Source organism: Mercenaria mercenaria, chromosome 4 (genome assembly GCF_021730395.1).
Source record: "Mercenaria mercenaria strain notata chromosome 4, MADL_Memer_1, whole genome shotgun sequence".
NCBI lineage: Eukaryota > Metazoa > Mollusca > Bivalvia > Venerida > Veneridae > Mercenaria > Mercenaria mercenaria.
Window position 1 is genome coordinate 91319586 of NC_069364.1, and position 24185 is coordinate 91343770.

Consider the following 24185-nt stretch of genomic DNA (forward strand, 5'->3'; position numbering starts at 1 on the left):
AAAACGAAACAGTTTCAATTTAGCTATAAAAGTTAGAAAGCCTTAAATCTCAGAAAGGAAGCTCAACAAACTTATAGTTAAATCACTGAAATAAGTTGATTTCAGTCGCATTACCGTCTGGGTGGTCCACGATAACAGAGTATGAGAAAAAAGACGTTGCCAGTGACTCCGACGATGATAAAAATGTTCGTAGGACTGAAGAGAGAGCCCAAGCAAAATTCGAAAGATCCAAGAGGTTTGACACAATCCCCGACATTAACATCCATATTTCAGCTGACAACAATGTAAGTCAATTTCAAGGTAAAATAAACAGTATATAACTTCAAGAAATACACCATGTTCTAAAGGTAACGCCCCAGACTAGAAATACATTGGTCTTGTGTTCAAACATTTACCTTTCCAACAAATCTGTTTATTTTATCATATATAGCTTTATGCAAGTTTTTTTTTTCAGAAAACAAACTACCCGATCAGTGCACAAGACCTGTGTGTAAACGTTAAAAGATTTTTCAAAATAATTGTTTTAGTTTTATGCAGTTGTTCCAAGTAATACCATTATGATTATATAATACATTTTAGGGCCTTTCATATTGGATAAAAGTAGTCATCTAATAAAGTTGTATACTGCACGAGAGCTGTATATAGTGCATAATGTGAAAATAAGAGAATCAAGTTAATATTCAAGTTTCAAGTTTATTTCCATCCAGAAGGTCTGAGACCCATGTGACATCAGACAAATAAATACATTAAATGCACAAAAAGTTACATTTTTTACTATGTAAATATTTAATATATTCATTCGTTGAATTATGAAATTGAAACAATAAAACGAAATAAACCAAATGTAGTAATGTTGCGTATACATACACTCAATGAGTCTATTAGCATGTCTTGCTCGAAAGCGAAACTAACATGGTGTGACGTTTGTATTTTTCTATATTTATGTGTCAACATCAGACAAATAAATACATTAGATATACAGAACGTTATCTCTTAACTAAGTAAATATTTAATGTATTCATTCACGGAACAATGCATTGAAACAACAGAACGAAATAAATGCGTATCTACCAAACGTAGTAATGTTGCGTAATACCACAGTCACACATACGGCGCAAATAGCTACGTCGAGCTATGGATAGAAACGTAGTAACCCGTATCGATCCGTACCTGAGCCGTACGAATTTGTACGAATTGATACGGCTTACTACATTAAGTTACGTCTCAGGTACGTTTCAATACGGGTCGATACGGATTACTACGTTTTTATCCGTGGCTAGACGTAGCTTTCCGCGCCGTATGTGTGACTGGGGTATTATACCCCAGTCACACATACGGTGCGGATAGCTACGTCTAGCCACGGATAGAAACGTAGTAATCCGTATCGATCCGTACCTGAGCCTACCTCAAAGTAGTAATCCCTATCAATCCGTACCAACACTTGGTCAAAACGTATTCAAGACTTATCCCAAACGAGCAAGTTTCTCCAACTTTTGAACATGCACAAAAGTTTGAGCGATCCGTAGCCATTTGAGCGTGACTTTAGTCCAACTTGGTTGAAACTTACTCATTCGTAGTTAAACGTACTAAAACTTAGTTATCCGTACTGAAACATACCTTGCCATATCTGAACGTAGTTATCCGAGGCTGCCCGTACTTAAGCGTAGTTCAACGTAGTTCACTTCAGATCCGTCCACGCGCTGGGCAAGTTGCCAGACGCAGTAAAACGTAGTTCAACGTATTACGCCGTACCTATCCGTACTTATTCGCGTCCTGTATTCCTTTTTTCTGTTCCCCGTTTCTCATCATTTTTCCAGTAATTTAGAATAGGTAATATTAGTTTGTCATTAGTGAGTCGACAAGGAATATATTTAATTTACATACATGGGGTCACAGTTAGATACAGAAGGTAAATGGGTCACATATCAGTTAGATACAGAAGGTAAATGGGTCACATATCAGTTAGATACAGAAGGTAAATGTGTACATACAATCAGTTAGATACAGAAGGTAAATGTGTACATACATGGGGTCACATATCAGTTAGATACAGAAGGTAAATGTGTACATACATGGGGTCACACATCAGTTAGATACAGAAGGTAAATGTGTACATACATGGGGTCACATATCAGTTAGATACAGAAGGTAAATGTGTACATACATGGGGTCACATATCAGTTAGATACAGAAGGTAAATGTGTACATGGGGTCACATATCAGTTAGATATAGAAGGTAAATGTGTACAGAAAGCTAATGCTTTTCGAAATTCGCCCTAATATAACAGTATAATCTAGAAAACTTAGTAGATTTTTTAAAAAGTCTTTGCGGTGTATGATATAAAAACTTAGGCTGCTGAACAACATGTAAGTAGTATATATTGAGTTATAGCTCCGTTACTTTAACTTCCACATCCAGCCTTGCGACCTTGAACGAATGAATAAGCATCTTTGTCGAAGTTCACACCATGGCCTCGTATAAAAAGGACTTCTACAACGTTCTCTCGATAAGCAAATGAGAAAGTGTGTACCAATGTTTTCTTTGGATACACATTTCTCAAACCTTTCCCATGTAACCTTTACTGTCGTGCTGAACGATCTTGAAAAATCGATAAAGAACAGCTCTGACTGAATGTATGGGGATACTTTTTACGGCTACCACACAGTACAAACAATGATGTGTTGATAAAATAAAAAAAGTGGAAATCAATAGGTCTCCCGACACGACAAAATGAAAATGTTGCAGACTCGGGTTGACTGAGCCTAGTGGAAAAGCATGCTACCGTCTACGCTATTTAGCCCTGGGTTTAGCAGAACTAATAAAATTTGTAAGAAGATCCTTTAGAAGCATAGAATGCAACTAAGCTCAATACATGTAATAGCAGTCTTGGTTTATCTGAGTCTGGTCATGAGAGGTAAAGGAAAGTGCAATACTCCTCACACCCATTTCCTCGTCTTAAGTTGAATTCTATTACATAGATATTTACTGAACTCCTTAATCATTTATACAAGTTACAAGTACAAAAATACAGTTAGAGACATATGTAGATGTGTTTATAGGGCGGTATTCATGAAACCATCAATGATGCGCAGGAGTGTAATTCCATGAAAAGCGGCAAATGGTCCTTAAAATAAAAGGATAGCTCTTTTCTAAACATAACCAGTATTTAGACACGGGAACTAAAGCTATGGAACCTACACTTCACAGAAACTGTACCGAGAATTTGTTTCGGCTGCCACACGACAGAAGACTGCTGTGATTAGAAAATAGTAAAAGTGGAAGGCCACAGTCGTCCAGCACGACAAATATTAATATTTACACACTGTGATTGACGGTAGTGGAAATGTATGCTACCGTCCAGGTTCTCCAGTCAATTGTTGAGTAGAATATTCGTGACATGGAAAAAAAAATAAAACAACGGGTTGTGATTCTAAATTTAAACAAAGGGGTTATACATGTGATTCTTATGTAACCAGCTGTGCCAAGATCACAGCTGGCGACCCCCTTTAGTTACGAGGATGTGGACGGTCAAGAAAGGGAGCTACAGCTCAATATACACTACTCAATAGACAATGGAAATTTCGAGTTTTATTTTGAAATTAAGGGTTAAACCGTTTCGTACTTCATGTTCTTAGTTATTTAAATCTTTTTTTTATATTTTCCCATTAATTCAAGTGATTGCTTGTATTTCACATTCCCAATGCCAGTTGAGCTATTAGTTTTTCTGCTCATGTATAGAACAATCTCGTTTTTATGATATTATGTAGAAACAGCTGAAAGTTTAGTATCCTCATGGTGTTTCCATTATGAATAGCATAATTATAATGAGAGTTTTGCGTGTCTACACAAATTAAGAATTAAATGCTATTTTTATTTTATAATATGGGTATAAACCACATTGGCACTGCTTGCAAATAGCACTCGCGTAATTTACCTTCCCATTAAAAACTCTGTTCTTGCTTTTTCTATTTTTGATATCGTTAAATGCAGTGAAAAAAAACATAGTCAAGTCGATTCAATTTTTATCAATACTGCAGGGAAAAAAATAGTGTTAACTATAATTTAATGTTCGTTTTTAAATTTTGGTGTTCAAATTTGAAAGAATGGGCGCGTTCGGCATAAATACTCAAGCTAACCTGAGTCACCCTTGGTATTACTCGAGTATAACTCGTGTTACCCGGGCGATGGTAGTTGTGTCACCCGAATTCTACCCACCTCCTGAAGCTGGGAAAGGCGGGTGATCGTATCCGAATGCATTAACACTTTAAACATGGCGTCGATCATTGATAACTGGTAAAGTTTTGGGTGCAATTACTATCAAAGCTTTATCTCAATAACCGCAGATGATATTGAATTAAAACTTCAAACAAGCCCCACTGTGTTCCTTTGTTTATTTGTTTTGTCCTTGTGTGTTTGCTTTGTGTGTGTGGTGTCCGTCTGTTGATCATGTGCGAGTTTGGGGAGGCTGCGTTTTTAGAACGCGGCTTTCCTGTTGGATATTCTCCCTTGTTTTTTTTTCAACTCACCTGACCTACCACAATAACCAAGTTAGGTATCTCTTGATCGAATCTAATGTAAATTATGGGTCTCATTTATATACATATTGCTTTGAAAACTAATTTTACTTTTTAAGGTCATTAACTAACCGCAGATGATCAAGTCCCATTACTCTAACATGTATTTTGACAAAATTATGCCCCTTTTGGACTCAGAAAATGCAGTTTTTAGTTTAACATGCAAGTTAGTATAATCAAACTAATGCAGATGTTTGATTAAAACCTCACACATTTCTTCTGGTCTGTAAAAGAAGGTCATATCAACATATTACAAGCCTCATAACTCTTACTTGAGACATACCCCTTTTTGGGGTTAAAGTTTTGCATGCAAGTTATATTTTTTTTGAAACTAATGCAGATACTGGGTTGAAACTTCACACAGGTCTTCCATGTTGTAAAGGACATAGCATCAACTTCCTTAACCCGTACTTGAACTTTGGCCAGTTTAAACTTAGAAAAAGCTGGTTAAAGTTTTGTAGGCAAGTTACTATCTCGGAAACTAATGCAGACATTGGATTGAAACTTCCATACATGTCTCCAGTGTTGTAAAAGAAGGTCGAAGCATCAATTCTCATAACCTTAATTTTGGACAAGTTATGCCCACTTTCTTGTGCATAGATATTGTTGGGTTTGCATGCAAGTTGTTATCTCCAAAACTAATGGGGGCATTGGGTTGAAATTTCTCACATGTCTTCAGGGTTTTAAAGCAAGGTAAAAGCATCAAGTCCCATAACATTTGCTTTATTTTTGGCAAAGTTATGTCCCTTTTTTGTAGTCAAGTTGCTCTTGCCAAAACTAAGGGCGGTACTGGGTTGAAAACTTCTTATATCTATTCAGAGTATAAAGCCAGATCATAGAATCAAGTCAAATAATCCTTGAATCATTATTTCAATTCTAGAACCGAAAATCATTTATATTGACTATTGCCTTCGAATAGTGGAGCGTGCTGTCATTGTTCTTTTAACATATTTCGAGGGTTCTCGATCTGATTCTTAAAGCTTGTAAGTTTTCTTTCTAGGCTTAAGAACACATAATGGGTGATAAGAACAAATAATCCACAAAAGAACCCACACATTGATGTTGAAGTTATAAGTAAAAAATTCAACCTCCCTACTTGTCGACAAACCTTCTTTCCACAGACACATATGGTACTGTTGTCTAGTTATCTCAGTAGTTGATGCATTGTACTGCCAGTTAAAGGGTAACGGGTTTGATCCCGTTAGCGAAAAAATGCCTTCCATGGCCATTTGCAGTCTACCTCAGTCCATGCGAATGTAGAGTTGTCAGTTTCATATGAAAGTGCTCTTAGGTTGCTAAGTTTGCCAGAGAGAGTGAACATTTGTTACCATTAGAGACTGTCAGTCATATGTATGGCAATAAGATTGTTGGAAATGGTGTTGAACCCAATTGAACAACATCAAGAACTGGTGCTCGGTCTTTTAAAAGTCAAACTAGCATTTAGCACATTTCATGGCTGTACTACGTACAAAAAAGCATAATGTTTGTTATGTGCTATTTGTGAGCATGGTGCATTCAGTTATGTCATTTTAAACAAAGACATTTTCATTCAAAAAAAGAAATTCATTAGCATGGGGAAATAAAGACAGCAGAGTTGAGCTTATTCATTTTCGTAATATATTTCTTCAATGGACATGGCTAAGTGATAGATGACCGTCCCTGGCTAAAGGTTGCGGATTCGATCACCTGTCAAGATATACAATAGTAGTTGAAAATGGTAAATGTATCAGCAACTGTCCCTGGCATTCAGCTGAAATGTGGAAAGTGGATTCCCTCACCGTGACCTGCGTGACAATGGTTACCGTCAAGAGTGATTATTATGCCCAGTGTCCTATACATGGGGCTTGGCAAACAGTGCAGACTAAGTTGAACACCGCAAAACAGATCATGAGATCAGGGTCTCCACTGTTTCCTTAAATGAATTTCAGTCACAACAATGAAAAATAAAAGAAATAATTATACCAAACACCCTTTTAATTTGAAATGGTTCGGGGCAGTAGAGTCATGTTTAGACATAAGAGGATTAATATAAGTTGTAGCTCTTGCTTCTGAAATGAATTAAAGTATAAATTAACATAAAATAGAAATTTCTAGTCTATTAAACATTATGGGCTGAACATTTTTTCCAAGTGTTACTTGATCCCAGAATCTGAAAAGTCGATTGATAATAATCCAGGCTAATTTTTCACTCTGACAGAAATCATAGCAGTTCAGCTCTAACAACGATCATACCAGACTGTCGGTCCTCCTTCTGTTCATCAAACATATCTACATTAGGTTCTTCACAAAAATCATTTATTTCACTGTCATTGAAAATGCAAACATTATTCAAGATAACAGCACTATACCACATACATGTAGACCACTAATTCAACACAATTTCTGATACGAGGGATACTGTTTCGTCTGATCAGCTGTTTATTTTGGAAAATGAAGCCATTATGTGTCAAAAGTAGCAACCATTCTTTATTCTTGTTACAGCTCAGAAGCTTTTGAACTGTTAGCATATAGGTAACGTTATCCGTCATTTTCAGTTACTCGATAAAGCGTTCGGACTACAATTGTTACTCGTGTCACTCAGGTGAACTCGGGTGATCTAGTCAGAGTTACACTTCTTTTCATTTCACCAATGTTGTTTGTACAAAAATAAACGTTATTTTTATTATGCAAAATATTTAGTGAATTTTAAATATTATATTCATAAAACTATAATAGAATTTGTTGTCGTCAAGATTAAATCCTTTGAATACTTATATTTCATTGGCGTCATATTTATCAAAAATACATAGACAACGTGAAACACATAAATAGGAACAGAATGAAAAACTAGAACGTTCAGTGGCAGAACCATCATGGGGAGTTTATACAGGTTAAGGATGCACGAAACCTCAGTCCTCATCTCCATCATGATAGAAACAATCCTGACGATTTAATGACTCCTTCCGGCAGCAGTTACTAAGTTCTTACAGTTTAAAGGACCAGAACAATACATGCAAAACAACTTTTATTTTGGGACTCGAACTGCTTTCTGCAGAATAAACTGTCCTCTCTTGTATAAGAACAGTTTACCGTGTAACTTTATCATTCTTCGTATGTCATGCTTTTATCAGTAAAATTAAGTTTATACATGCCCAATACTTTTTCGATTTATGATCACTTTATAATATAAGGTGACAGAATACATTCACAGGATAGAGATACCTATATTTAATTAGGTGGGTTAAATGCATAACTTTCGTCATCAAGTCTAAATGTGGTACAAAATGTACTAGTTTTGCTTTATCTTGAGATGATCAAACACAGAAAATGACATCAGCATGTAATTTTGGAATTTTTCGATGTGGTTTTTAATCGTCACGAATATGTGCTACAGGCTATTACCAAAGGGCTGTGTTAAGCTTAAGCTGAAAAAGAACGTTTTGTAACTTGTTATTCATAGTATTGTCACATTCATTTTTTTATGTTTTAAACAATAAGAAAGCTATACCATTGATCAAACAATCTACAACTAGCTCGTCAAAGTGCAGGTACGTGATAGATTTACATATAATTCTGATTTTATCTCTTGTAAACACTATTGAAATTCGCACATTTGACCAGAATAAATATATGTTTCGTTAGTTAAGTTTTATTTATTTCAGGTTTATTTACTTTTTATTAGAATAACTGCAGAAACTGGAATAAAACCAACTTGACAATATTTTTAGAGACAAAAGTTAATTCAGACATTACAAACATGTGTTGATTCTCGTTTCCATTCCATGTTCTTCATCTTATTGCTCTTAACCGGCTGTCTCAATTTGTAAAGTAATATCAACAAAAAATCACCTGAATCCGACATTTAAGTATTCAACAGTTGGAAATACGGAAAATTATTATTATTATTATTATTATTATACCAGATTTATATAGCGCCCTTTTCATGATCAATTTCACGTTCAAAGGCGCTTTACATAGTTCAAATGCAGCCACACAGGGCGCATAATTCATCCTCTACTAGTACAGACACAGAGCGATCTGACCAGAGGGACAGAGTGAGACAAAGCCCCCACGACAGAGAGATCAAAAATAGATAAGGCTTGTTCGGCTAACTTAGCCTACCGTTGCGAATAGACAGCCTGGTTCTTAAAACGTACCCAGTGTATAGCACGATACACGAAAGGGTTCCTGGGTCCTGACCAGTACCCCTCTATTGGGGGGGAAACACGAAAAGCGTTTCAAAAAATTCCCGAGAGCTCCCGGGGGATCAAAAACCCCCCGACCTCAGTTTGGGAAGCCAGTGTGCAAACCACTGAGCTATCCGCCCCGGGGTTTAAAAATTTAGCTGTTTACATAACAGTCTGTTTTTCTCTGTCGTCCAAGGTGGTAAGAATGGTTCTAAAAAAAGTAGGTAGGTTTATAATGGTAAAATTTGGGCCCTTTTGAAAGGAATTATTAATGAAACCCATTTTCAAATGGAAAATCAATAGTCATTAACAATAAATAAAGGGTTTTTGCAAAAGTGTGCAGAAATTTACATTTTAATCCTGTATACCGGCATTGAAATGAATGACAAGACCTCTGCTGAACGCCAAGTACCATTTAGTGGGTCATGAGAAGGGCAGTTCAGATCGTATCGTGATCACTTTTGTGTTTTGGGTTAATTTTCCCTTTTTAGATTGTTTAAATTTAAAGACATGTTCACAAAAAATCAAAAAAAAAATTGAGCAAACTTCATTTAATTGCACGGAAGTCTACGAAGAAAATTTCTTTATTTTAAATGTCGTTTTCATTCTGTTTAAAGCAACGCAAAAAACCACAAAATCGCGAAATCATGTAAAAATTCCAACTCGTCGAAATTTAGTTTTAACCCGAATACCATGATCAAATGTTATTTATAAATAAGTGCATTTACTTAAACATATACAAGCACTTTCTGATTCAGTCTTACTCGACAAAGTGGTTTTGTACGGAATGTTGTGTACCTGAATTAAATATATTTATAAAAAAGCGTATCAAATTTTAATCACAAAAAAGAATTTCCTGCTTTTATGCCCATAAATTTTAAGTTTTTAAAGGTGTCAAAAAAAGGCGATTTAAACTTTTAACCATCTATATATCTAGTTATGTGAAACAATTTTAAATTTTTTGTAAAATACATAAAAATGTAACAATTCTTTTAAAACGAAATAACGTTTTGTGGGGGGGCCCATGCTAATTCAGATTTTGCAGATTTTAAAAATATTAATTTTTTTTTTTTATATTTTAATACCATATTTACTTTTGTAAATGTACCTTACTTTCATATTTTTATCTTCTTTTGTGAAATAGTAACAAGAATAAAAGGTAATATTTATGGGTTATTTTTTTGTATCGGGAAATATGCACATTCTTCGGGGAAATTTTGCGCGACTTTGGGAGGCAATATTCCCCCGCAGAAAAACGAGTCAAATTTCCCGATGCAAAGAAAATAATCTTTTTATTACATACAACAACGAAAAAAAAATAATGTAAATACCCAAAAAATTTGTTCAACACCTGAATAGGATGAAATATGAAATAAATAGAAAAAAAAAGTGAACAACACACACTGAATTACGTCACGCACCTAATATGAAATTCAGATCAGGGTATGGAAAAAAAAATTTTTTTTGTGTATTAAGTCTGCAGAAACCCGGGGGATTGTTTGGGACCGAGACCAAAGGGTTTTTGAGGTACAAACATATCCCAAGGGTTTGCAGACTTTAAAATACAAAAACAAACGGTATTTCCTATCCCTGCATAAAAAAAATTACCGACGACTTTATGTTTTGTTTTCTATTGATGACTTGACGTTTTCCGGTACTTTTTTTTATTTACCATTCTCGTTGTTTGAAACGGTAAACATTTTTAAATATCCGACCAAGCCCAAAAAATAAAAAAACTATCGAAAGCAATCTAAAGGGGTTTTTTAAACGTTTTTTTAACTCTCTTATTAAAATATTAAATTCCCCAAAATTTTTAATCACTTCAAAATTTTAGTGCATCGGAAAAAATTTTCAAGAAAAAAAAAAATTTAACATTCGAGTTATATTGAGTACGGACAAATTTGGGAGTACGGAGAGTAAAACGTAGGTAAATTTCCCCAACTGTTTATAAAATTTTTTTCGAAAAAATTAGATAAAAACATACCGACGATCATTACCAAAATAAAATATGATTCCTAAAAAAAAAGAACCCACAGGTTACACGCGATTTTTTTAAATTCACAGTCGTCTACAAAATCGGGAATCGACGCCGAGTTCAAGGGAAAAACGAGTACCAACATTTTTGGGGGGCAGCGCATTTGGCGTTAGTTACCGAACAGCAAAACATCTATGTTTTTATATTGCATTTTTTATGCTTTAAAAAGGGGTTTTTTATGAAAGAAACAAGAGCAGATACCAGATTCAATTGCGCAGAAATACATTTAGCCCCTGGGAAAGCATTTCAAAAAAAAAATCGGATAAACAGACGTGAATTGCCTTTTGCACACGATTTTTTTTTCCCCTTTTAATACTGGGGGGATCCAGTAAAAAAGCAATTTTATGCAAGAATATATCAAAAATATTGACTTTGGGGTACCAGTGTAACTTAAGGGGGAATAGAAACGGTATGTTAAGTATGATTTGATTTAAACAAAAAAAGCTTTCTTTTTTTTCTCAATTTTTTCCCCGTTTAAATCGTAAATTTGGGTTGTATGGTTCCTCAAAAACCCTGACCCTTAACGGGGATCAACCCCCGTTTTTGGGCAGAAAATGCAATAAAAACATTAATCTTTTTTAACTTTATTTTAATTTCTACTTTAAAACATCTCGGGGGTTTGCGTCTCTCAAGGGCAATGCTGAATGCACTACCGGAATCACATCAATAATTATGATTGCAAGTGACCATGCCGCCGAACCACATTGTAAAAACATGAAACTGGACATAAATGTAATAATAAAACAATTAAGTCTCTCAGTGTAAAATTTTTTTTAATTTTGGAGCATGAATGTATTTCAGGAAATCTATTGGGGGGATACTCATTCTCGATTTTAATTTTTTTTTAACTCTTATCATGCGGGGAAAAAAATTAAATTCTGCCTTCGACCAGTATGGATCAGATCGCACTGTTCCCCATTCACATTTTTTTTGGTAACACCCCTTTTAACATTAAAGGGAAGTCCAAATTGAAAGATGGAAAATTTATTTTAAAAATTAGCAGGGTGGGTTTTAAAGTAAGAGTAAAACCTTTTCCATGGAACCCTTTTTTAAAATTTGGAAAAAAAACAAAATAGAAAAAAATAAAAAGGGATATTTTTTTCTCATGTAAGATCAAAAAAATTTACAAGGGGCGTATATTAGGTTTTCACGAGTGAATTATTTCGCCCCCACAGGAAAGAAAAACAATTTTTTTTAAATTTTCTTTTTTTTTGGAAAAATTTTAATCTTTTTGCGTGAAAATTATTTTTGACATTTTCACTGTAAAATACCGAATATATTTCACTGTAATATTTCAATAATGAAAGGAAAAGCATGTGGAATGACGCCCAATGAAATCCACCGACACTTATTATATTAAAAAAATAATCATTTTGTGTATATTTCAACATTATATTTAAGCATTCAAATGTATAAAAGCTTTTACAGCTTATAAGATAAATAATACTGACATTGAATATGTCAATAAATACAATGCACAGATATAAAGTTATTTTGTCTACATAGTGATTTAGTGTATCAAGATGAAGTCATTAATTTAACAAATTTCGTGTCATTTTGAGATTCATATTGACAGCGGTTTCTCCAGACGAATGTCGACTACGGATTACAAATTTCTGCATTTCAAAACTATACGCAAGTAACAGTGAATTTAGCGATAGGTTAATAATCAAAATTTAATCAAAACCTATGCTTTAAAGTTAGTCAATGTTATGTTTTTTTTCGTTTTCAAAATTTATTTGAATACAGTTTACTGGTGGTGTAAACCAAGTAAGATTGAAAAGTGAGCATTAAATGCTTATTTATACAAATACAAATACATGACATTTATATAGCGCAAAAATTAAAAAATATCTATGCGCTTTACAATTACATAACCCAAAATTTTAAAACAAACATTCAAAATATGAACACGACTAAACTTGATTTATCATTTAAAAACATTTATACCACACAAATTTTTTTGTATTTAACAAGTACACTGTAACTTTGTCGCCGGGGCGCCATACGCCCTCTAATTTTATTGGGATGCGATTCGTTCCGGTGAGTAAAATTTTATCTGGGACTGGGATTTCAGTGCGTAACGTAACTGAACAAAATAACCCCTTTTTTAATATTTTAAATTCTATGAAATAAAATTTTTATTTGGGGATTTAAAAAAAAAAAAACAATATACATTTTCAAAATATCACGTAAAACTAAACCATAAAAAAGCAAATTAAACAAACAGGGCCGACGACGATTACTAAAATATACTTGAACAGATTATCTATCAAAAGAAAAATACATAAAACAAAATTTAAATTTTTGTATAAATTTGAAAAAATATGCAAATGAACCGGTAACAATAAAACCCTTTTTAATATTTTATATATATGAAATAAATTTATTTGGTTTTTATAAAAACCAAACAATAACATTTTCAAAAATCATCGAAACAATATTTTGATACTTTGGGTGAAAAGTATAGGAAAATAATAAAAAATTACCTAACAAAGGGAAAAAAGAACGGTAAAAGGGACAGGTAATTTGTCAGTCACGTTGCATTTGTTAGTTAGGGCTTACTACTGATGGAAATAGGAAATAATAATTGGCTTCTAGTATCTTGGTGACTCCGTAAAAATTTCCAGAAAAAAGGGAATATAGAAAAGGGAAAAAATACAAACACGGGTAAGTATGGACACGGTAAGTGGACTAGGTAAGTATACAAAAAAGTACGTAAATACGGCCTACGTCGCGACAATCTTATATGTGTTACTAAATAAGTAAAGGTTTAGTTTTAATTAAAGGGTTCTTCACACCTGCGACACACTCATTGTTCATAAAACTGACTAAACAAAGGTTTCAGTTTATCAAAGCTGACTTTAGACTAAATGTATTTTAATAATACTATAGTTTGTATACCTTTTGGGACCAACGAGGCCATAGACTGTCCCTTTTTTTTTTCGCCGTAAAGGGGAGTTAAAGTTATGTCATTTTGTGACGTAGTCTTCCGTTGTCGATAGGTAAAAAACATTCCCTTAAATTACGGACTGTACCTTTGGATGACACGAAGACTACACTGGGATTTTGAACTACCTACCCTTAACTGGAAGCCGTGAATTTTTTTCAGAATTTAGCACGGTTTGTTCATAGGTTTTGAAGCATTCATGACTACCTAGCAGCAGATTTTGGACTGCGTATTTGTTGATTTGGTGCTGGAATTTTCGGTAAATAACTTTTGAAAGTAAATGTGGGAATGAACCAGTCCATGCACTAAATTCATTTGATTTTGTGTGAGAGTTTCCGAAAACCTAAGGTTTCGAACTCAAATAGTTTATCTGACACTTTTTTGGATGTGAGGGTAAAAGTTGAGTTTTTGGTATGGTTAACCCACCTGACAGTCGAGCATTTTACGTCGCACCCACCAACGTTTACACCTATACTTTAAATTTTCGTAACTGTTGTCGGTTCCATACAAAATTAAAATTTCTGTTTTAGACTGATTCATTTCATTTTGAAGGTTGTTCCTTCAAAAATTTTTCATTGAAAACTTTAAGTTGTTGAAAAAACAGTTTCCCCCATTTGAGAATTTCCCGCTTAACTTTTAAACCAATCTTGGGGTCATCTGCGACCCAAGAGATCGCGATTTTTCTGCACAACTCGGTTGAGACCGATATAATGGGGAAAAAGACCCCGGGTCCGGCCAAGAACCCTGCGGACACCAAACCAGGGGTTTCCGGTCAGATGCGACTTTTTCAACTAAGACTTTCATTGTTCTTTCGTGAGATAAGATTCTATCCATTTCGGGGGAGTGCTATGTATACCAAATTCACTTTAAGGATTTGAATCTATGGGGAAATCGGGGGATCGAAAGCTGCACTAAAGTCGATCAGACCATGACTGTTATTTTGATTTTTCTCCCCTGTCACAAAGTGACAAGGTGAGCTTTTGGACCGCGCAGCGTCCGTCTTTCCCGTGCGTGCGTGCGTCCGTCCTCCGGGTAAACTTTTGTTGGACCATCTAGAGGTAAATTTTTTTCAGGGGGGTCTTTATAAAAATTTGTCAAATTTTACTTGAGTATCCGGGTCAAGTTTCAAAGGGGTCACGTGCGACAAAAACAGTCGTGGGTTTTTAAAAAATAGAAAAACCTTGTGCCCTCTAAAGGCCATATTTTTATGGGTCTGTATGAAATTGGTCGGAATTTTCTCTAATAAAATCTGGGTAAATTGAAAGGGTCACGCCTTCAAAACTAGGTATTTGGTTAAAAAAAAAAAAAACCTTGTGACCCTCAGAGCCATAAAATTTAAAAAGATTTTCATAAAAATTTGGGGTCAGAAATTCCCTTTGAGATTTAGGCAATTTTTGAAAGGGGGGCACGTGCCATCAAAAATAGGTCAATAGGTAAAATAAAAAAAAAACCTTGTGCCCTCTCAAAAGGGGCCAATTTTTCAGGGGATTGTATGAAAGTTGGTCTGAATTTCTCTTAGATATCTGGGTAAAATTCAAAAAGTGGGTCACATCCCTTTCAAAAACTCGCCCGACCAAAAAATGAAAAACCATGTACCTTCTAAAGCCATATTTTTAGGGGATTGTAAAAAGTTGGTCTGAATTTTTCATCTTGAGATCTAGGTCAATTCGAAAGGGGTCATGTGCGGTCGAAAAAGGTCAGTAGGTCAAAAAAAGAAAAACCTTGGACCCTCTAGAGGCCATATTTTGAATGGATCCCAAAAAAAATTGGCAGAATGTTCATTGATGAAATTAAGTCAAGTTGAAAGGGTCACGTGCCATCAAAAAATAGTCAGTACAAAAAAATGTAAAAAGTTGTGCCTCTTAAGGAAAATTTTTTCAGGGATCTGTTAAAGTTGGTCTGAATTTTTTATTTTTGATAAAATTAGGTAAATTTTTAAAAATTGGCAACTGCAATCAAAAAAAAGGGTCAAGGTCTTAAAAAAAAAAAAACTTGTGACCTCTCTAGAGGCCAACCCTTGAAGGGATCTTCATAAAATTAGTCAGAATTTCTCAGATATATTGGGTCAAGTTTAAAACGGGTCAGTCCCTTAAAAAAACTGGTCAGGGGGTCAAATAAAAAAAAAACCTTGGACCTCTCTAAAGGCCAAAACTTAAAAGGGACTGTAGAAATTGGTCGAATGTTCATTTTTGATGATATCAGTTAAAATTTTGAAACTAGCCAGGGTAAAAAACGGGGCAGTAGGTCTAAAATTAGAAAAATTTTTGACCCTCTAGAGGCCATTTTTTTCAAGGATCTTTGAATAGGGTCTGAATGTTTCCTTTTGATAAAATTCTAGGCAGTTTCAAATGGGTTATTGGGGGCAAAAACGGGGCCATGGGTTAAAAAAAAAAAAAAAAAAAAAACCTGGCCTCTCTAGAGGCCATTTTTTTTTAGAGATTTTCATGAAAAAGTGAGAATTTTCACCTTGATATACAATAAAGTTAAAAAAGGGGTCACGTACCTTCGAAAACTGGGTCATAGGAAAAAATAAAGAAAAACCTTGTACCCCCTTAGGGGCCCAAATTTTTTCAATGGATTTCAGAAAATTGGTCAAAATTTTTATCTTGAAATTTTGGGTCTATTTTAAAAAAACGGGCACATAGCTCAAAAACTGGGCACTATGTCAAAAATAAAAAAACGACTCATACTCAAAACTGGTCATGTGGGAACGGGTGACGTTTAACCCAACTGGTCCCTTGTTATCTAGGTTTCCAAAAGACGTTTACATTTTCCAGCTGTTTCAACCTCGTGAATTTTTATGACACCGGGTAAGTTTGGGGGAATTTGTTGTTTAAAATATGTTTATTGATTTGGTTTATGCAGCTTTTTCAAAAGTTTTGAGAGGAATTTTTAAAATTTCCCCCGGGCCCTATTTAAAGGCAAAAAAGGGGCTTTATCACACATTTTTCCATTTGGGAGCCCACCAGAAGCTGATCGTTTACAATTTCTGTCACAAGGGGACAATTGTGAAAAATGCTCCTTTAAATTTATTTGGAATCAATCAATTCAATTTGAAATTTTTTTGATGCATATACAATTTAAAAATTCATTTTCGGACAGTGTTTGAAGCAGTAAATGTATTCATTCACAGGGGATTAAAGTAGGAAAATTACCTTGCTGGGTGTTTCAGTTGGTATTTTGTCAAGATCTTTTACTCATTTGATATTTTACCGGCAAAGTATCGTCGGTGTCATTTCCCAAAGATATGCACTTGTGGTAATGCTTGGGAGCGGATTGTCCTTCCCCCTTCCCAGTAAATTGATGAACAAAATAGTTTTTTTGGTTTTTTCCTTCGCTTCTCCATCTTTTTTTTGGATACCACCTTCCCCTAAAATTCAGCACGATATATGTTTCTTACACTACTATAATTTTTCTTTACAGGTCAATTTGTCATTAAAAAGATTTCCTATTACGATTGTATTTTCAGCTGTTTTATGTATCCGGGTACCAAAAACTGTCGGTTCAAGAAAAAGTTTTTTCCCTTAGAGGCATCTTCTGAACAATGTCACTGTCTTGTGAATTTCAGACAAAAACCTTTTAAAATGGACGATTCACTAAAAAGTCGTTTAATTTCCAAATTTCAGCTTGTAATAAGAACTGGATACAGATTTCCAACGGAATTTGATTTTTCCTGATCAAGGAAACGAACTTTTAAATGTTCATTAAAAAGGCGTCTAAAGACAGCTTAAATCCCCCCCACGTTTAGGGGAATAAAAGGGTTAAACCCTTTTGACCTTTTACTGTGATTTTCCCCTTGAACAAATATGGCTACTCGTAATTTCTGCAAACGTCTTGATGGGGTCTTTTCTAAATTTTTCATAAAAAAATAAAAAGGGGGGTTTAGGAGAAACAGAGCTAAAACCTTTGACCTTTTGTGCCCTTGCCCTTAATTTGACAGGGTGCCAGAGCTCTTGTGAGTGTCATTTCCCCCCAAGTTTATAAAAAACCTTAAGGGGTTTAGGAGAACAGAGGGACATAAAATGGAAGGCTAAAACTTTACCCAAAGTGTACCTTGACCTTGAGCCCATGGTGACTCGAAGTTCGAAAATTTGTTTTGAAAGGTGATCATTTGCCCCAATTTTAAAAAATTTCCTTTAAAGGGGGTTTTGGAGATCGAGCAGACAAAACAAATGTTAAAACATTTGACCTAGAGTTGTAACCGAAAAAAAAACCGGTATGACAAGCTCAATGTTCTGCACATGCCCTTTAGAGGGGGATATTTGAAAAAATTTCATGAAAAAACCCCAAAAGGGGAAGGAAATAAGCGGGGCACAAAAAGAAGCTCAAAAATTTTAACCTCAGTTTTGGGCCCTTTACCTCGCCCCAAGCGACTCTGGGGTTCTGCACATTTTCCCCATGAGGTGACATTTTACCCAAATATGGAAAAAAATCCTTCAAGGGGTTTAGGAATTAGAGCACACAAAATGTAAAGGGTCAAACTTGACCTTTAATGTACCTTGACCTTGAGCCCCATGGCGCTATGGGGTTTTCAAATAGTCTTGAAGAGGGGACATTTTACCTAAGTTTTTATAAAAACCCTTTAAGGGGTTTAGGGGATATAGACGGACACAAAATGGAAGGGTCAAACCCTGACCTTTATTTTGACCTTGACCTTTAGCCGGGATGGCTGACTTTTGGTTCTGCAAATGTCTGATGAGTGATCATTTTACTCAAGTTTTATAAAAAAACCTCAAGGGGGTTTTTGGAATATAAGCGGGTACAAAAAGGGAAAGGCTCAAACATTTGATCGATTGTTTACCTTTACCTTTACCGGATGGCTGACTTATGGGGGCAGCACACGCAGATGAGTTCTTTTTACTCAAGTTTATAAAAATTCACAAGGGTTTAGGAGATTAGAGCGATACAAAATGGAAAGGCAAAACATTTGACATTATTGGACCTTGACCTTTACCGTTTATGGCGCCAGGGTTTTTTGCACATTGTCTTTATGAGGTGACATTTGACCTAAGTTTCATGAAAATCCTTTAAGGGGTTTAGGAATTGGAGCGGAAGGAAATGTTTCGGACGACGGACGGGAAGGGGGAAGGACGGGCAGATACATTCCATAACCCCCCACCCATTTTGGCGGGGGTTAAAAAGCAGTGGCAGAGATGTAAAAGTCTGACAAAGTCAAATTCACACGTTTTTCTACTTTTTTAAGAAATTTTAAAAATTTTTTCGTAGAAAACGAAATGGTCGGGGATTAAAAAAAAACACTTTTCTTTTCCAAAAAACCCCAAACCTTTAATCGACCCGGGTTTTTTAATGGGCAACATCTCCGGAATATTTTTTCGTTTAAAGCCCACAAAGTGACGCGAAATATGGGACCCTATCCCCGTTTCAACCGGTTTCAAGTATTAACCAGTCACAGCGTAAAAAATTTTTTTAAGATTTTGCGGGGCCCGGGGCGTATTCGATAAAGAGCATAATTTTGAAACCATAGATCAAAAATTCTGTAAATTTCTTTGGGGGAGACCCCCAATCCCCAAATCATTTCAAACTTCACGTTCTACCCCCCTAATTTATTCCATCATTTTATACAACGGTCCTAAAGGAATAACTACAAACCCTAAAAACCCCCCCGATTAGTGCTTTATAATCAGTTCAACAAACAACATTGGGTCATTTAGTTTTCCCCTCGAAATTTATGACAGAATCTCAAAAAGAAAAAAATCGTTTTGGGTTTGTACACGAAGAATGGACGACAACTAAAGAAATGTTTGATGACCCATAAATGGTCAATATTAACGGTATGCGCTGAACAAAATCCCACATTCTTACAGTCAATTGTTAAAAGAAAATGACCAAACCTAAAAAACATTTTCACAGATCTTTGAAAACACCTGAGTTTTGATTATACAGTGATGCTCATTTGTTCATAATTCAAAATAGCTTTCTTATTTATGGATAAATTGACTATATCCTGTTTGTTTAGTTTTACAATTGTTAAGGCTGCGTGTAATTTGTAATTGTAAATTTAAGTTTTTAATTCCACTGTTATTCAAAAGTGCCTTTTTTTTTGAAAAAAATATCATTCCCCCAGAGTTTTTCTATTTATTATAGGGTCAGTGGGTTTTTTTATATGGAAACAAGAATTAAAGACAAAAACAAAAAAAATATGTTCTTAAAAATTTTAAAAAACAAAAGTTCGTTTTTAAAGGTCAAAACACTGGGGGGATTTTAGCTTTGTAAGACGGTGACTTTTTCTTTAGCATTGATTATGTGAGGTTTTCTCTTTTTTGATCGAAAGGTAAGGGTCTGTTTGGTTTATTTATTAGATGAAAAAAAGAAGAATTTTATGTAATAGCTGCTACTAACGGGTGACAAAGGCATAACTTTGCAAAAAATTCCTATTACGGGCTGTTTACCGGCCGTACCATCAACACGAATTTCATATAGAAAAAAACTGGGCGAAAACCCAAATACTTTCCCCGTTTTGTCCCCCTTTTAAAGGATTTGTTCTGACAATGTTCCTTACACACAAAGGGGGAAGCGTTGGTATGTTTAGAAAGTTTTCAGCTGGTTTGTTTCTCAAAGGTTTTTTCGCCGCGTAGCCGAAGTGTATCATCCCGTATTAGGGGAGCGTAGGACCAGGAACATTGGGGAGAAGTCCTTGATAGGGTTTTTCCAAACACACACATGCTGGGGATAACTTTGTACTCTGTCAGGGTATTACCGTATCGCACCGCACGCAAAGCTGTTTACATCCATTCACCGTTAGGAAAAATTATCTGGATCAAGCGTTTTTAGTTTTAAACCCCAACCTGCTCTCCATTTCTGTGTGGGAATGCCCTGGATAAATCTATGGGGGTAATCCCTGAAGTGGAAGTCTCAGTGCAGGTAGCTGTGAATTCGGACCACAGACAGTTTAACCCGGGGTGCAAAAGGGTTTCAAAGGGGCGACGGGGACAGTCAAACAGCCCTGAGGTTCCGCTTTTTTCTGCTTTTATGGCCGTTTTAAGTATCACAAAAAAAACCCGATAGTTTCCCCTTGTAATAGAAGAAACGGCACAAATACACAGCAGGGAGTACACTGGTTTGGGTTTGGGGCCGTTGGGGGAGCATTAGGTGAAGGGGGCCCTTTGGTTATAGTGATTCAGCTGTTTTCCCCACTGAATAATATCAGTTGTAATTCCAAGCCAAAACCCCGAGAATCCGCTCTTGGTCCATTTTGTAGCTCTTTAATGAGCAGAGTTAATGCATCCCGTACACTTTTCCAGGGAAGGGGAATCCTAATTTTGTCTTTTTTTTAAAAACCAATCCCAAACAAATTTTGGGTAATGCGCTGAAACTGATAATATTTCAAGAGTTACCGTAAAAAGTTCCTTGGATCTGAAACTCGGGTTCAATCTGTTTTGCACCAGTTGATATGTTATCGCACTTGGGGGACGTCCCAAATCCAAAAACCTTCAAAAAAATGTTGACGAAAAACAACAGTCCACAAAAGACCAGTCTATTGTCTATCATTTTTTTCATTGTAATGTGCTTTATTCCTCACACTTTTGCAAGACAGCAAACCCAAACAGCTTTACAGAGGCCAAAAACCAACACTTGTTCTTCCCTTATCGGACAGTAACCGCAAAGATAAGGGCATTACAAACAAGGCAAAATACCCGGGGGTTTTCGATTATAGGCCACGGGGGAACTTCGTCTTTTTACTAAGCAATCGGGCTTTATTTTCCTCGTGAAAATTTTATAACCCCTTGGATTTTCCAAACATTACGACAGCAGAATGTACCGTCTTGGACTTTCCCAAAGTTTTGGAACAACGGAGTCCAAGTCATTCTTCGATCAAACGTACAGGCATGAAGGGTTTGGGCTTTGAAAAATTTTTCTCAATTTATTTCATTAACGGTCAGGTTTTTTATTCCGGAAATGGCATTCAGGGTTTTCATCCCATTTGAACGGAAAACCAGGTTCAGGGGATCCTAATGGGTTTCATTTTTTCGTCAGCTGAAACGTATGAACCGATTAACCAACAAAAACCAAGATTATGTCGGGGAATCCTTGGTTTCGGAAAATCCAAGATGGGTCTTAGAATAAATGTTGGACACTATTTTTTGTGATTTCAAAAACCGCAAAAAAACACATCCAGGCAAAAACAAAATTTGTATTTTAAAATAACCCTTTCGTCGCAGAATTCGACCCTAATGATTTTTAGAACCCTTTTCCCTGATCATTTTCAAATAAAATACAATGACAAAGGGAAAACAAACTGTCTGATGACAGCGCGTCGACTTTCCAGTCTGACTCGAATTAGAGCTTTGCCAGAAAAAATTTTCAAAAAATTTAACCCAAAAAATTTTAAGTTAAAAAAGGGGGAAACTCGGTCAAAATTTTAAACCAAAATTATGGGATTGTTTTTTCCCGGGGGAGGGTTTGATGGAAAAGTTTTTAAGTTTTAATCTAAAGCTTTTTATAGTAACAAGATATTATTTATCAAAAAATTCAAAACCAAAAATCTAAGTTTACTTTCACCTTTTCACTTTTTTTATGCAACTGTTTTGCAGACATTTATTTAAGTAAATTTAAGCCAGGGCGCCTTTATAAAAAAGTTAGTTCACTTTTTTTACTTTCATTTCATGTTTCTATATTTTTTCAAAATGAAAATAAAAAAGAGAATAAGGAATTCCACTTCAAAATCTCAAGTTTGTAACAAAAAATTTGAAAATGAAACTGGAATGTGAAATTCAACTTTCCACTTCACTGAATAGTTTCTATATTTTTTTACAGCAAAAATAAAAATTGGAAACGGGAATAGTGAAAAGATATCACCACCAGGCTTTCGTGTGTTTGCAAAAGTTTACTTCGGGTACAGCATGCTGTTTTTTGTCAAAAAAAATTACTCTTTAGTTATTTTTTGGAAGTTTTTCACATTCCTACTCTTAAACCTCTTTGGGGTTTTCCCAACGAAAAATAAACATGCCCCAGACACTAATTTGGGTTAAAAAAAAACCATCATAAATTGCTTAACCATAATCACGGATAAAAAAGACCCCCAAAACACATGCAAATAGCTATGAGCCCCTGAACTGTGACAACGTCATATAAGCGGAAAAGGGAAAAAAATTGGGGGCCCCATTTCACCAAAAGAAAACAAATTTTAGTTTTTAAAATTTTTATGGGGAAAGGAGAAGTTTAAAGTACACAATTTTACGGAAAACCCATCGTGCCACATTTTAAACTCATTCACCACACGCATAATGGGGAAACTATCGCGTTTTTGTCCGTCCAAAAAAATATATACAGCGAGACTTTTAAAAATCTTGCGAGGTTTTTTTGTCGTAAATATCGTCTTAATTTCCCCTGTCTTTCTTAAAGCACTAACCCCCACATCGGGTGTCGATTAAAAAAAAATCAACTTTTTCTAACACCTTATGCTGCATATTCGATGTTCCACAAGTATTTTTTATCAAAAGTTGAAAATCGTTTTTCCCAATAAATGAAAAATAAAACAATATCTACAAATTTTTTGAAAAATTTTCCCCGGTTTTATAAAAAAAAGAATCCCCTCACAAACTCACGTGATTTCCCTTTTCCAAAAAAATTTGACGTTTTGAAAAAAAACAAAAAAAACAATAACATAAAAAAAAGTCAAAACCCTTAGTACTTTCGATGCACCCGTGTTTCCGTTAGAGCTGTTACGGTATTTGATTATACTTTTTTTTGATTTGTTTTCCCACCCGTTAAATTTTGTCTTTAATTTTTTCTTCAGACATTCAAAAGACAAAACGGGAATGTAATCTAGTTTAACAATTTACAAAATTATATGTCACATTGACACGTAAAATTTTGTTAAAAACACTCCACCTTAATATGATCTAAGTTTTTTAAGCTTTTGGTATTTTAAACCTTACAGTTATTTTATAAGTTTTAAGGTACGTCGCATTCCTTTTTTAAAATTATCCGTTCCATTTCCCCTTTACCCCCAACCCCCCCCCCCCCCCCCCCCCCCCCCCCCCCCCCCCACCCCTCTTTTTCGTTTTTTTTGTTGTTTTTTTTTTTTTTGATAAAAATAAAAGTACGTTAATTTTTGAACAAACCCGCTGAATTTTTTCCGTTCCCTTTTTTTTGGTTTGGGCCACTTTGCAAAGCGGGGCCTGAGGCTTTTTTTGGGGCCTGTGCTTTCCCAGAAATCAACCCAAAACCCTTTTTCTTTATTCCCTCTTTTCTTTTAAAATAATAAAACATTGCCCCGCCCAAATTTTTGGGGTTTTTATTGATTTATAGAACTCCAATTTATACGAAAATAAGAAAAAAAACAAAAAAATAAAAAACCAAGAGAAACAAACTTACACAAAAAAGTAAGCAAACTGAAAAAAAATGGACGAAAAAGGAAATACGAAAAACCGAAACCCCCCGGCCAAGAAGAAAAACGACTAAATCGAAAACTTTGTGTATTGTTTAAAAAATTTAT

General features: G+C 35.1%; 1 protein-coding gene across 3 annotated transcripts in view; it reads left to right on the forward strand.

Moving 5' to 3' along the window:
- LOC123552425 (uncharacterized) overlaps positions 1–24185 on the forward strand; it is a 270191-nt gene that overhangs the window by 208395 nt on the left and 37611 nt on the right. The window contains exon 1 of one of the 3 annotated variants that reach the window (XM_053541940.1): positions 7567–8102. The exons of 1 other annotated variant lie outside the window; for it this stretch is intronic. The gene's annotated coding sequence lies outside the window, so the exon portion shown is untranslated. Of the gene's footprint in view, positions 1–7566; positions 8103–24185 lie in introns of those variants that run through there. One more of the 3 variants, XM_053541938.1, reaches the window with a different exon arrangement.